Genomic DNA, 15773 nt, shown 5'->3' with positions numbered 1-15773 from the left:
ATAATGTACAACCATACAAGTCAATACTTGGGAGAAATTTCAAAAGTTAAAGTAGACTAACTTAAAAAAAACCTTTAATTAAATCTACTTCAAGGTGATGAAGTAAGAGTCCTCCTCAGTTCCTAAACATTTTATTTTCCCTGCTTCCTCTCTGTCTTGACCCTATGGCTCAACACCCATTGACCTAATCTAGCTCATTCTTTCTCAGCAGCATTGCACATCCCAAAACAAATCCAATGTCCAATGTTACATGCAAATAAGTGGAAATGAAGATGGCCTATCTAGCTCATCCTTCCACAGAAATCTATGGTTTTCCCCACAACAATAGCTAACGGCTTCTTGAATAATTACCGAGTTTATGCCTGCACTACCCTGCTCGGAAGTCAATAACAATAACGTGCATTTATATAGCGCCTTTAGCATAGTAAAACATTCCAAGGCGCTTCACAGGAGCATTTAGCAAATAAAATTTGACACCGAGCCACATAAGGAGATAATAGGACAGGTAGCCCAAAGCTTGGTTTAAAAGGTAGGTTTTAAGCAGCGTCTTTAAGAGGTAGGTACAAGGCAAAGAGATTTAGGGAGGGAATTCCAGAGCTTAGGGCCTAGGTAGCTGAAGACATATCCGCCAATGGTAGAGCAAGGAAAATCAGGGATGCACAAGAGGCCAGAATTGGAGGAGTACAGAAATTTCGGAGGGTTGTGGACTGTAGGAGGTAACAGAGATAAGGAGGTGTGAGGCCATGGAGGTATTTGAAAACAAGGTTGAGAATTTAAAAATTGAGGTGTTGCCAGACTGTTGTAGGTCAGCGAGTACAGGGGTAATATGTAACCCTTTTTGGCAGAGAGTTCCAGATCCCCACAACCCTTTGCATGAAGAAATTTCCCCTCAAACCCCTTCTAAACCTTCTACCAATTACTTTAAATTTATGCCCCCTAGTTGTTGACCACCCTGCTTAGGGAAATAGGCCCTTTATATCCATTATATCTCGGCCCGCATAATTTTATACACCTCAATGAGGTCTCCCCTCAGCCTCCCCTGTTCCAAGGAAAACAAATCCAGCCTATCCAATCTGTCCTCATAGCTAAGATTTTCCACTCCCGGCAGCATCCTCGTAAATCTCCCTTGTACCCGCTCCAGTGCAAACACGTCCTTCCTGTAATGCGGTGACCAGAACTGCACACAGTTCTCCAGCTCTGGCCTAACTAGTGTTTTATACAGTTCAAGCATAACCTCCCTGCTCTTGTATTCTATGCCTCGGCTAATAAAGGCACGTATTCCATATGCCTTCTTAATCACCTTATCTACCTGGCCTGCTACTTTCAGGGATCTGTAGACATGCACTCCAACGTCCTTTTGTTCCTCTACGCTTCTCAGTGTCCTATCATTTAATGTGTATTTCCTTTCCTTGTAGCCCTCCCCAAATGCATTACCTCACACTTCTCTGGATAAAATTCCATTTGCCACTGTTCTGCCCACCTGACCAGTTGATTGATATTTTCCTGCAGTCCGCAGCTTTCTTCTTCATTGTCAACCACACAGCTGATTTTATTATCATCTGCAAACTTCTTAATCATACCCCCTATATTCAAATCTAGATCATTGACGTATATCACAAAAAGCAAGGGACTTAGTACTAAGCCCTGCGGAACCTCATTGGAAACATTCTTCCAGTCACAAAAAATACCCATCAACCATTACCCTTTGCTTCCTGCCTCTGAGCCAATTTTAGATCCAACTTGCCACTTTGCCCTGGATCATAAGGGCTTTTACTTTTGTGACCAGTCTGTCATGTGGGACCTTATCAAAAGCTTTGCTAAAATCCATATACACTACATCATAGGCTTTGCCATCATTGACCCTCCTCGAAAAATTCAATCAAGTTCGTCAGACACAATCTTCCCTTAATAAATCCATGCTGACTGTCCTTGATTAATCTGTGTCTTTCTAAGTGAAGATTTATCCTGTCCTTCAGGATTTTTTCCAATAATTTTCCCACCACTGAGGTTAGGCTGACAGGCCTGTAATTACTCTGTCTGTCACTTTCTGCCTTCTTAAACAAAGGTACCACATTAGCAGTCCTCCACAATTGGAAATTGATAGTCAATGCCTCTGCTATTTCCTCTTTTGCTTCGCTTAACAGCCTGGGATACATTTCATCTGGGCCTGGGGACCTATCCACTTTCAAAACTGCTGAACCCCTTAATACCTCCTCTCTCACTATATTTATTTCACACTTATCTTCCTTGATAGCAGTGTCTGCAACACCCCTCTCTTTTGTGAAAACAAATGCAAAGTATTCATTAAGAACCATACCCACATCCTCCGCCTCCACACACAGATTACCCTCATGGTCTCTAATAGGCCCTACTCTTTCTTTAGTTATCCTTTTTCTCTTAATGTATTCATAAAACATCCTTGGGTTTTCCTTGCCAAGAATTTTTCATGCTCTCTCTTTGCTTTCCTAATATCCTTTTAAATTTCACCCCTGGACTTTCTATACTCCTCTAGAGATTCTGAAGTATTTAGCCCTTCGTATCTGTCATAAGTCTCCCCTTTTTTCTTCAGCCTTCCCTGTATGTCCCTCAACATGCAGGGGGCTCCAGATTTGATAGTCTTTAAGGGAACATAATTAGCGCAAACCCTCCGGATCGCCTCCTTGAATGCCTCCTACTGCTCTGACACTGATTAACCTTCAAGTCGCTGTTTCCAGTCCACTGTGGCTAAATCACCTCTCAGCTTAGCAAAGTTGGCTTTTCCCCAATTTAGAACTTTTATTCCTGGTCTATCCTTGTCCTTTTCCATAACTACCTTAAAACTAACTGAATTATGGTGACTAGCACCTAAATGCTCTCCCACGACACCCCTTCCACCTGCCCAGCTTCATTCCCTAAAACTAAATCCAAAACCGCCCCCTCCCTTGCATGGCTTCGGCCGAGTGTTCAGTGCCTACTGCCACGTCAGCCATAGCATGTGCCATCATGTCTGGGATCACATGGTCACTTGTGGCTTCCAACATCCATTGGTATCTACCAAGGATGGGCTCGATGGACTGCTGAGACGCAAATGCAAACTTTGAGGCTGACTCCTCCATCCTCACAGCTAGTGCATTGAGGCTCGTGGGCACTCTTGCCAATGCACCCAACAGATTGCTGTGCATCCGCAATGATTGTGTTACGACAACCTCCAGCTCAGGGGCCACATCAGGGTGCTGCTGAATATCACTCAGGCACGCACTCACCCTCCGGAGAGCTGACCCCCATGCTTTCCTTCCTTCCTGGCATTGCTGCAGACCACTGGGTCCCAGAGCATCACCCACTTCCAATTCCCCGACCACACCTTCCTCCACTGAGGTGGTTTCCCCACTCGCTGAGGCAACTGGCTCCTCAGTTACTGGGAGAGAGGTGTCCTCCACCTCCTCCTCGTCTCCACCCTCACCACAGGCTCATGGCCAGGCTCCTGGCCCTCTGGTTCATTATCTGAAAGCACAAAGCCAGAGAAGAGTAGTTATCTGCAGGGAAGGGGGAGCCAGGAATGGAAAAGGCATTCAGAAATGCCAATTTCATGGAAAGTGGGGAAGGATTGTGGTCAGAGCTAAATGATCTGATAGAAGATGCAAAGGTCCTCAACATACCATCACTGTCCTCAGGGGGCTTGGCCTCACCTACCACACCCACTTGCACACCCATGAGGGTGGACACACATTCCTCTACCTCGCTGAGGGCCTGGAAGTCAGGGTCGCTTCCTCCGGATCCCATTTGCTAGCCGACATTTGCTTGGCCTGCAAGAAGAAACAGAACGTCTGAGTTAGTGTACTTCTGTCCATCTATCTGAAGTGCCTTGCATAGTTGACTAGATGTTACTGTATGGGAGTCTTCAGATATTGATGTTACTCGGAATAGCTGCACGCAGTAGGCGTGGCAATGCTGGGATTTGGGGCCCAGCACCTAAGAGTTAAAGTGAGGCTATCGTCTTCCACATGCACCTGAAGACTGAGGAAGTAACAAGACAAGAGGTGGGTCAACTGTGCATACAGGCCCAAGGTATGGCTGAGGCTGCAAACGCGAACTTCGCATCTGTGCTCACCAACGAAGAGCATGGGGTCCTACACATACTGATTGAGGAGAGACTGCACACATTATACATTGTGCTCAGAGCATAGCATGCTAAGAGTAGTGTAAAAGATACTCACCCTGATGAAGCGCGTCAGGTCATTGAACTTTTTTCTGCACTGCGTGGCTGTCCTGGGCACTGTGTTCCTCACAGACATGTTCTGTGCCACCTCACTCCATAATTGGCAATATGTCAGTGGCTGTGACCTCTTGCCAGTATCTGACTGCACCAATTCCTGTTGCCTCTCCACTGCATCGAGAAGTGCATTCACAGCGGCGTCGGAGAACCGGTGATGACCTCTCACTTCTGCCATCTTCCCCCTCTCAGTAATGATAAGCATGAGCTGGTGCCACATCATATCACCGCCTCAATTGAATCCAGATAGTGCCAGTATGTCTGTTGCGCAGCCACAAATGTTGAATAGTGCACTGATCTTACTGCCTCACTTACTGCCATTTACATCTCAAGAGTCATGTGTAATGCCTGATTTACCGCTCCAATCCCCTCTTTCGGCGGTAAAACTGCATTTCAATTGGCGGCAGTAATTATCACCAGACGGTAAAATTATCGACCAGGCGGTACTGCATTTCCACCTCTTAAACTGTTTGGGCTGCTGCATATTAATGTATATTTGCTGAAAGATCCAATTTAGATCTTCAAAGATTGGATATTTTTTAAAGGAAAGCTTTAAAATTACTGCGACATTCAAAGTGATGGAAGATTATTTTGTTGTCAATTTCAGTCTCAAAAGCTCCCCTGCCATTCTCCTGAGCAAGGAGAACTACAAGCTCATTATAGCAGTCTTTAGTGATTCACAAGAAATACGTTGCCTTAAATTGTCATTGTCTATAATAGTCAGCTAATTTGTAACACCTTTAATAATATTGTAATATATTCCATATACAGCAGCAACTCTACTTTCTGCAAGTCATCTCTTTCCAGTCTCTGGCCTTTTTCTTGGCCCCTCTTAGCATTTTCCTGAACTTTGAATGATCATCTTTTTAACTATCGGCTGGCTGGATATTATCTGGACTCTGATCCTCCACGGTCTATATCTTTGCATTTCCCAAAAGGACTTCCTAGCACCACGTCACGTGCCCTAAGTGTTGCAGTGGTGGCACAATTATTGTCTTCAAATTCCACTTGCTTTCTCCCTACACTCCTGGCTCTTTTTCTATTTCTAGCTGCTCCCCTCCATGTAGGGTAAATACCCTGCGGCAGAATGGACAGGTCCAAGGAGCCCTGAATATTGGGCTTCCGATCTCATTAGAATGAAGTCGGTGCTGTGGCAGGAGATCGGGGTCAGGGGTAGATCGGAGGTCGGGGATCTTGAAGTCAGGAGGTCGGAAGGAATGGGGATTTTCTTTGGTGGGGGGGGGGGGAAATCAGTGTTTGTGGGAGAGCCAGGAACAGCGGCGGTTGGGAGGCTTTTAATGTCATCGTGCTCCTCCTGGATCCACATTGAAAGCTTAGTAGCTTATCTATTTTGTTGCAGGTGTTCTATGGGGTTGGTATCCCTGAATGCAGCTCATGATGGCCGTTTGTGAGAAGTGCACATTCATAAAATTAGCCCTTACATATCTTCCAATGGTTTCTTCTTTCTTGCCTACATGATCACCATTGTGTACCCCAGCGCTCCGCATTCAGTTTCCTCCCTTGGAAACATCAGCCAGAAGCATGGAATCATGGGAGTAAAGTTCCGCTTTGGGCGCAATTGGCGATCCGGGCACAAATTGTGCCCAAAATTATGCACGTTTTGAGAACTATTTTTTTCTTGAGTTTCTGCTCTAACTTATTTGCATATCATTGAATATAAAATCTGCCATGAACCAGCGCAATTGGGCAGTGTTTTAGAGCGTAAGTTTTTTTTTAAATTTGCTTTAAAAAATATTCCTTGATTATATTTAAGAATGTTAACTTAGTGCAATTTGATTAATACAGCCGGAAATGGGTCGATCACAAAAATAAGCATTTTAATCAGAGAGCCTGGTTCCCCCACCTGTGAGTAATCCAATTTTAAATAACTGAAAATGGCTTTAAAAAGTGATGCAGAATCATTTCCTAGTTATATTGGTATACAGTAGTTAGTTTCTTAGTAATTTAAAAATTATATTCAAAAGCTTTTACCACATGCCAATTAGCGTCCTTGCAATTAAAATAAAAGGGGTCAAAATTGGTTGTGGCTGTTTTTGAGGCGGTGTCACCGCCTGAGTGCTGATTTTACCACCAGACATTAAGTGCAGCCTCAAAGTCCTAAATTCAGTTTTCACGCCCAAAGATGAGACAGCAGCGCTAGCAAGTGTCGTTGCACACTCATCCCGGGCGGGAGCTCAGGAGGCCGACTGAATTTCCCAACGGGAGACTGCCGCCATGCGAGAATAAAAAAAGGAAGAAAAAAAAGAACTAAAACTTCTCCGATCCACAGACACACTTCCTCATTCTTAAAACTAACGAAAACATGCAGAAATAAATAAAGAGAAAAACTTACCTTCCTTTCTGGGCGACCCCGCCCAAGATCCGCTCTTTTACGATCACTTTTTCCAGGCTGTACGGCCGCCTCCTGTTACGGCAGCCGTACAAAGCAAATGTTGTGACAGAGAATCAGAGGTATTGTACGCTGGATGATGTCACCAAGCGGGTGGTGTTAGCCGGCGCAGCAAAAGAGCCGACGGAATTTAGGACGAGGCGTCGACGCCGCTTTCTGTCGAAGGTAGACCTTTGCCGCCTGTTAGTCGCCGAGCACCGGTGCTAACGGGCAGCTTCACGAAATAAATTTCCGCTCTTTAATTTTTAGAGTCTCCTCGAAGGTCTGCAAACGAGCGCAATTAGCGGGAACTCCCAACGGTGATTAATTCGATCCGGGGGCATGGCCAGTTTTGTCAGCGGGACCTTCTTCTAGCGCAACGTTTTTTTTTAAACTAATGCAATTGATCACCAAAACTTGAGTTGGGCTGAACATAATTTGCACTTAAAATTCCATTACTCGTGTTGGTTTCGGCGATTTTGGGTGAAACATAGAAACATAGAAAATAGGTGCAAGAGTAGGCCATTCGGCCCTTCGAGCCTGCACCACCATTCAATAAGATCATGGCTGATCATTCACCTCAGTACCCCTTTCTGCTATCTCTCCATACCCCTTGATCCCTTTAGCCGTAAGGGCCATACCTAATTCCCTCTTGAATATATCTAAAGAACTGGCCTCAACAACTTTCTGCGGTAGAGAATTCCACAGGCTAACAACTCTCTGAGTGAAGAAGTTTTTCCTCATCTCAGTGCTAAAAGGCTTACCCTTTATCCTTAGACTGTGATCCATGGTTCTGGACTTCCACAATATTGGAAACATTCTTCCTGTATCTAACCTGTCCAGTCCCATCAGAATTGTATATGTTTCTATGAGATCCCCTCTCATTCTTCTAAACTCCAGTGAATATAGGCCAAGTCGATCCAGTCTCTCCTCATATGTCAGTCCTGCCATCCCAGGAATCAGTCGGCTGAACCTTCGCTACACTCCCTCAATAGCAAGAACGTCCTTCCTCAGGTTAGGAGACCAAAGCTGAACACAATATTTCAGGTGAGGCCTCACCAAGGCCCTGTACAACTGCAGTAAGACCTGCTCCTATACTCAAATCCCCTAGCTATGAAGGCCAACATGCCATTTGCCTTCTTCACCGCCTGCTGCACCTGCATGCCAACTTTCAATGACTGATGTACCATGGCACCCAGGTCTCGTTGCACCTCTCCTTTTCCTAATCTGTCACCATTCAGATAATATTCTGCCTTCCTGTTTTTGCCCCCAAAGTGGATAACCTCACATTTATCCACATTATACTGCATTTGCCCACTCACCTAAACTGTCCAAGTCATCCTGCAGCCTCTTAGCATCCTCCTCACAGCTCACATCGCCACCCAGCTTAGTGTCATCTGCAAACTTGGATATATTACACTCAATTCCTTCATCTAAATCATTGATGTATATTTTAAATAGCTGGGGTCCCAGCACTGAACCCCACGGCACCCCACTGGTCACTGTCTGACATTCTGAAAAGGACCTGTTTATCCCGACTCTCTGCTTCCTGTCTGCCAACCAGTTCTCTATCCACGTCAATACATTACCACCAATACCATGTGCTTTAATTTTGCACATTAATCTCTTGTGTGGGACCTTGTGAAAAGCCATTTGAAAGTCCAAATACAACACATCCACTGGTTCTCCCTTGTCCACTCTACTAGTTATATCCTCAACAAATTCCAGAAGATTTGTCAAGTATGATTTCCCTTTCATAAATCCATGCTGACTTGGACCGATCCTTTCACTGCTTTCAAAATGCGCTGCTATTTCATCTTTAATAATTGATTCCAACATTTTCCCCACTCTGATGTCAGGCTAACTGGTCTATAATTACCCGTTTTCTCTCTCCCTCCTTTTTTTAAAAGTGGTGTTACATTAGCTACCCTCCAGTCCATAGGAACTGATTCAGAGTTGATAGACTGTTGGAAATTGATCACCAATGCATCCACTATATCTAGGACCACTTCCTTAAGTACTCTGGGGTGCAGACTATCAGGCCCTGGGGATTTATCAGCCTTCAATCCCATCAATTTCCCTAACACAACTTCCTGACTAATAAGGATTTCCTTCGGCCCTCCTTCTCGCTAGACCCTCGGTCCCCTAGTATTTCCAGAAGGTTATTTGTGTCTTCCTTCGTGAAGACAGAACCAAAGTATTTGTTCAATTGGTCTGCCATTTCTTTGTTCCCCATTATAAATTCACCTGCTTCTGACTGCAAGGGACCTGCGTTTGTCTTCATTAATCTTTTTCTCTTCACATATCTATAGAAGCCTTTGCAGTCTGTTTTTATGTTCCCAGCAAGCTTCCTCTCATACTCTATTCTCCCCCTCCTAATTAAACCCTTTGTCCTCTTCTGCTAAATTCTAAATTTCTCCCAGTCCTCATTTGCTGTTTTTTCTGGCCAATTATTTGCCTCTTCCTTGGATTTAACACTATCCCTAATTTCCCTTGTTCGCCACGGTTGAGCCACCTTCCCCATTTTATTTTTAGTCCAGACAGGGATGTACAATTGTTGAAGTTCATCCATGTGATCTTTAAATGTTTGCCATTGCCTAGCCACCGTCAACACTTTAAGTATCACTTGCCAGTCTATTCTAGCCAATTCACGTCTCGTTGGACGCTCACAACTTGTTGAACTGTTTGATACTCATCAGCGACTGGCTGGCCCCCATGTCTAGCTCCATTGATACTGGGATGCCATTGAGAAGCACTTTCATCATTATTGGTGGAATCCTGGTATATGAACTGTATATGTGCTCCACATGAACTCGCTGAACTTCAGCTTCCCACGATTTCCCTCAGTGTCCATTTGGCCTCGTAGGGCTTACATCGGGCCAGTCCTCCTCGTGCATCAACCTGGCTGCAGCCTTCCTGCACATATGTGCCAAGTGACCGCTGATGTTGCAATTTCTGCAAATATATTGCTGATACCTGCAAGCTCTGGCTGTGTGTTTGCCTCCACACCTCCAACATGAGCCGTTGTTGGAAACAAAAGGTCCATTATCAGTCGATCGTCTCTGACTGTTTCTGTAACTGTTCTTAAACGCACCATTGACAGGTGTTGATGGCCCCATTACTGGCCGCATTGTCCCTTGCGATGGCATGAATTGCCGTTCAGCTAGCCATTGTCTTTGTTGAATTCCCCCTTTGGGTTCGACTGCATGCTCGGTCATGTCCGATTGCCCTTGTCTGCCTGGAGAACTGTGTGCCGCATTAACAATGTTGACTCCCTGTCCATTTGCTGCATTTAAACCAAGTTTTTTTGTCAATCATTTTGGTCTCTTCCTCCCCGGAGATGAATGTCTGGGCCATCAAAGCCGCCGTTTCCAGGGTCAGGTCTTTGGTCTCAATCGGTTTCCTGAAAACCCCAGTCTGCCCAATGCCCTCAATAAAAAAGTCTCACAGCATCTCCGCTCTACAAGCATCTGGGAACTTACATCGGCTCGCCAGTCACCGGAGGTCTGCCACGAAGTCTGGAACGCTTTGCCTTTCTCGCCGCCGGTGCGTGTAAAACCGGTGTCTCGCCATGTGCATGCTGCTCGCCGGTTTAAAGTGTTCCCCTATCAACCTACAGCTCTTCAAAAGTCTTGTCCGCCGGCTTCTCTGGTGCTAGGAGGTCCTTCATCAGGGAGTACGTCCTGGATCCACAAACCGTCAGGAGATGAGCCCTGCGTTTGTCGGCCGAATCCTGTCCCAGCCATTCCTTAGTGACGAAACTTTGCTGTAGTCTCTCAATAAAATCGTCCCAATCATCACCAACACAGTACCTCTCGTCTGTGCTGCTAGTAGCCATGCTCGCGTCGTTTAAATCCCAGTTTCTCGTCGCCAATGATATGTCCTTACTATACAGTACAAATGCACACAAGGCCCATACTTGAGAGAAGGTCACTCTGTGACCAGTAACCTTTATTCCAGCCTGAAGGTGGGTGGAGCTTCCCCTTTTATACCTGAAAGTCCAGGTTAGGAGTGTCTCCCACAAGTTCACCACCTAGTGGTCAGTGTTCTCACGGTGTACAACTTAGGTCAGTTTATACATGGATTACAATGGCAGTTGAAAACATGACACTATCCATTTGTGTTTCATGCACAAGTATCCCTAGGTCCCGCTGTACTGTGTCACTTTGCAATCTTTATCCATTTAAATAATAACTAGCTCTTTGATTTTTTCTGCCAAAGTGCATGACTTCACACTTTCCAACATTATACTCCATCTGCCAAATTTTTGCCCACTCACTTAGCCTATGTCCTTTTGCAGATTATTTGTGTCCTCCTCACACATTACTTTTCCTCCCATCTTTGTATCATCAGCAAACTTGGCTCAATGTGACCTGCTCTATATTTCCAATAACATCTGACTCGTTGTCAAGTGACTCATTTCTTGTTCACGGATTGCTAAAATTTGCATTGGTATATCGAATATTCCATTGGATGATGCAATTTACCAGAGCATTTAAATAAAACATGGAAAAACTAAAACATGTGGTAAATGCGGATCATCCCAAGTGTTTTCTGTTTTGTCTTGGATAAAGAGTCAGACTAGATACTGCAAGCTCACAGTAAGTGTGCTCAAAGTACAGATCTCAGAGTGCCTCTCCAGCCTGTGAGGCCTTCTTATATACAAGCGCTCCCAATGGATGGTGGGATCCCTTGGGACTCCAGGGGATAAGCCCTCTGGTGGTTAGACATGGCAATTACAGATTTACATACATAACAACACTCCCTCCCAAAGTCAATAGTGTAACTATTTACAATGTGACTCGAGCTGGGGCCTTTTTTTCCCTGGTTGATCATCTCAGTGCAAATGCTGGTGTTGGTGAGCCATTTGTTGGGCCTTCGCTGGGCTGCTGCGCAGCTGGCCGTGCTGGACTGCTGGAGTTGGTGAGTCTTGCTGGGCTGCTGCGGTGATGGGTTCTGCTTCGTGGTCAACTGCTGGGTCAGTTGCCACTTGTGTGTGTGTTGGAGGGTTGAAAAAGGTAGAGTCTATTGTGGGTTGTTCTGGATAGTCCGTAAATCTGAGTTTTGGTTTGGTCCAAGTGTTTCCTGCAGGTGAGTCCATTTGCGAGTTTGACCACAAACACCCTACTCCCCTCTTTGGCCAAAACATTGCCAGCAATCCACTTGGGACCTTGTCCATAGTTCAACACAAATACAGGATTATTTACCTCAATTTCACGTGACACATTTGCGCAATCATGATATGTATACTGTTGCAGTCGCCTGCTCTCTACCTGTTCGTATAGATCAGGGTGGATTAACGAGAGCCTTGTCTTAAGTGCCCTTTTCATGAGCAGTTCAGTGGGAGGGACCCCGGTGAGCGAGTGGGATCTTAATCCTCTTATTTTCAGAAAAGAGGGATATAAGTGGCTTATGGTCGGTTTCCAATTCAAATTTAAGCTCGAACTGATATTGATGCATTTTCTTTACCACGTAAACACACGCTAACGCTTCTTTTTCGATCATACTGTAGACCCTCTCGGCCTTAGACAGACTTCTGGATGCATAAGCAACTGGTTTCAATTTCCTAAATTCATTAGCTTGCTGCAATACACACCCAACCCCATACGACAACGCATCACATGCTAGTACCAAACGTTTACATGGTTCGTACAACACAAGCAATTTGTTTGAACATAACAGCTTCCTAGCTTTCTCAAAGGCATTTTCTTGGCTTTTACCCCATACCCATTCATCTCTTTTACGCAGTAAAGAGTGCAGGGGTTCTAATAATGTGCTAAAACCCAGTAAGAAGTTGGCAAAATAGTTCAGGAGTCCAAGAAACGACCGCAGCTCCATCACGTTCTGTCGTCTTGGTGTGTTTTTGATTGCCTCCGTCTTCGAATCGGTGGGCCTGATGCCGTCCGCCATAATTCTTCTCCCCAGGAACTCCACTTCAGGCACCAGGAAAACGCACTTCGAGCATTTTAGCTTGAGCCCCACACGATTAAGCCGACTAAGAACAAAGTTCTGCAGGTGCTCGACGGTGTCCCGACCTGTAACCAAGATGTCGTCCTGGAAGACCACAGTGCGTGGGACCGACTTCAGCAAGCTTTCCATGTTCCTCTGGAATATCGCCGCAGCCATACGAATCCTAAATGGGCATCTGTTGTAAACAAAAAGACCTTTGTGCGTGTTGATGCAGGTGAGGCCTTTCGAAGATTCCACCAGCTCCTGCGTCATGTAGGCCGAGGTACAGCAGTTATCATGGGTGACTTTAATCTACATATTGATTGGGCTAACCAAACTGGTATCAGTGCAGTGGAGGAGGATTTCCTGGTGTGTATTAGGGATCGTTTTCTAGACCAATATGCCGAGGAACCAACTAGGGAGCTGGCCATCCAAGATTGGGTGATGTGTAATTAGAAAGGACTAATTAGCAATCTTGTTGTGCGAGGCCCCTTGGGGAAGAGTGACCATAACATGGTAGAATCCTTTATTAAGATGGAGAGTGACACATTTAATTCAGAAACGAGGGTCCTGAACTTAAGGGAAGATAACTTCGATGGTTTGAGGCGTGAATTGGCTAGAATAGATGGCAAATGATACTTAAAGGGTTGACGGTGGATAGGCGATGGCAAACATTTAAAGATCACATGGATGAACTTCAGCAATTGTACATCCCTATCTGGAGTAAAAATTAAACGGGGAAGGTGGCTCAACCGTGGCTAACAAGGGAAATTAAGGATAGTGTTAAATCCAAGGAAGAAGAAAATAAATTGGCCACAAAAAGCAACAAACCTGAGGACTGGGAGAAATTTAGAATCCAGCAGAGGAGGACAAAGGGTTTAATTAAGAGGGGGAAGATAGAGTATGAGAAGAAGCTTGCCGGGAACATAAAAACTGACTGCAAAAGCTTCTATAGATATGTGAAGAGAAAAAGATTAGTGAAGACAAACGTAGGTCCCTTGTAGTCTGATTCAGATGAAATTATAATGGGGAACAAAGAAATGGCAGACCAATTGAACAAATACTTTGGTTCTGTCTTCACGAAGGAAGACACAAATAACCTTCCGGAAGTACTAGGGGACCGAGGGTCTAGTGAGAAGGAGGAACCGAAGGATATCCTTATTAGGCGGGAAATTGTGTTAGGGAAATTGATGGGATTGAAGGCCGATAAATCCCCGGGGCCTGATAGTCTGCATCCCAGAGAATTTAAGGAAGTGGCCCTAGAAATAGTGGATGCATTGGTGATCATTTTCCAACAGTCTATCAACTCTGGATCAGTTCCTATGGACTGGAGGGTGGCTAATGCAACACCACTTTTTAAAAAGAGAGAGAGAGAGAAAGCAGGTAATTATAGATCAGTTAGCCTGACATCAGTGGGGAAAATGTTGGAATCAATTATTAAGGATGAAATAGCAGCGCATTTGGAAAGCAGTGACAGGATCGGTTCAAGTCAGCATGGCTTTATGAAAGGGAAATCATGTTTGACAAATCTTCTGGAATTTGTTGAGGATGTAACGAGTAGAGTGGACAAGGGAGAACCAGTGGATGTGCTGTATTTGGACTTTCAAATGGCTTTTCACAAGGTCCCACACAAGAGATTGGTGTGAAATATCAAAGCACATGGTATTGGGAGTAATATACTGACATGGATAGGAAACTAGTTGGCAGACAGGAAGCAGAGAGTCAGGATAAATGGGTCCTTTTCAGAATGGCAGGCAGTGACTAGTGCGGTGCCGCAGTGCTCAGTGCTGGGACCCCAGCTCTTTACAATATACATCAATGATTTGGATGAAGGAATTGAGTGTAACATCTCCAAGTTTGCAGATGACACTTAGCTGGGTGGCAGTGTGAGCTGTGAGGGGGACGCTAAGAGGCTGCAGGGTGACTTGGACAGGTTAGGTGAGTGAGCAAATACATGGCAGATGCAGTATAATGTGGATAAATGTGAGTTTATCCATTTTGGGGGCAAAAACGCGAAGACAGAATATTATCTGAATGGCGGCAGATTAGGAAAAGGGGAGGCGCAACGAGACCTGGGTGTCATGGTACATCAGTCATTGAAAGTTGGCATACAGGTACAGCAGGCGGCGAAGAAGGCAAATGTTGGTCTTCATAGCTAGGGGATTTGTGCATACGAGCAGGGAGGTCTTACTGTAGTTGTACAGGGCCTTGGTGAGGCCTCACCTGGAATATTGTGTTCAGTTTTGGTCTCCTAATCTGACCAAATTAGGAGACCAAAAAGAAGGACGTTCTTGCAATGAAGGTTCACCAGACTGATTCAGGGGATGGCAGGACTGACATATGAGGAGAGATTGGATCAACTGGGCCTTTATACATTGGAGTTTAGAAGGATGAGAGGGGATCTCATAGAAACATACAAGATTCTGACGGGACGGGACAAGTTAGATGCGGGTACAATGTTCCCGCTGTTGGGGAAGTCCAGAATCAGGGGACACAGTCTTAGGATAAGGGGTAGGCCATTTAGGATTGAGATGAGGAGAAACTTCTTCACTCAGAGAGTTGTTAACCTGTGGAATTCCCTGCCACAGAGAGTTGTTGATGCCAGTTCATTGGATATATTCAAGAGGGAGTTAGATATGGCCCTTACGGCTAAGGGAATCAAGGGGTATGGAGAGAAAGCAGGAAAGGGATACTGAGGGAATGATCAGCCATGATCTTATTGAATGGTAGTGCAGGTACGAAGATCCAAATGGTCTACTCCTGCACCTATTTTCTATGTTTCTATGTTTCTATGTCAAGTCCAGCTTCGTGAATGTTTTTCCTCCCGCAGCGTCACAAATAGGTCGTCTGCCTTTAGTAGCGGGTATTGATCCTGCAGTGAGAAACGATTGATAGTTACTTTGTAATCACCACAGATTCTGATGGTGCTGTTACCCTTGAGGACTGGAACAATCGGACTGGCCCACTCGTTGAATTCGATCGGCAAAATGATGCCCTCTCATGCCCTCTCTTCGAGCCTACACCGCCATTCAATGAGTTCATGGCTGAACATGTAACTTCAGTACCCCATTCCTGCTTTCTCACCATACCCCTTGATCCCCCGAGTAGTAAGGACTATATCTAACTCCTTTTTGAATATATTTAGTGAATTGGCCTCAACAACTTTCTGTGGTAAAAGAATTCCAC

Source organism: Pristiophorus japonicus, chromosome 4, assembly GCF_044704955.1.
Source record: "Pristiophorus japonicus isolate sPriJap1 chromosome 4, sPriJap1.hap1, whole genome shotgun sequence".
In the NCBI taxonomy this organism is placed as follows: domain Eukaryota; kingdom Metazoa; phylum Chordata; class Chondrichthyes; family Pristiophoridae; genus Pristiophorus; species Pristiophorus japonicus.
Note: the sequence above shows the minus strand (reverse complement) of the source record.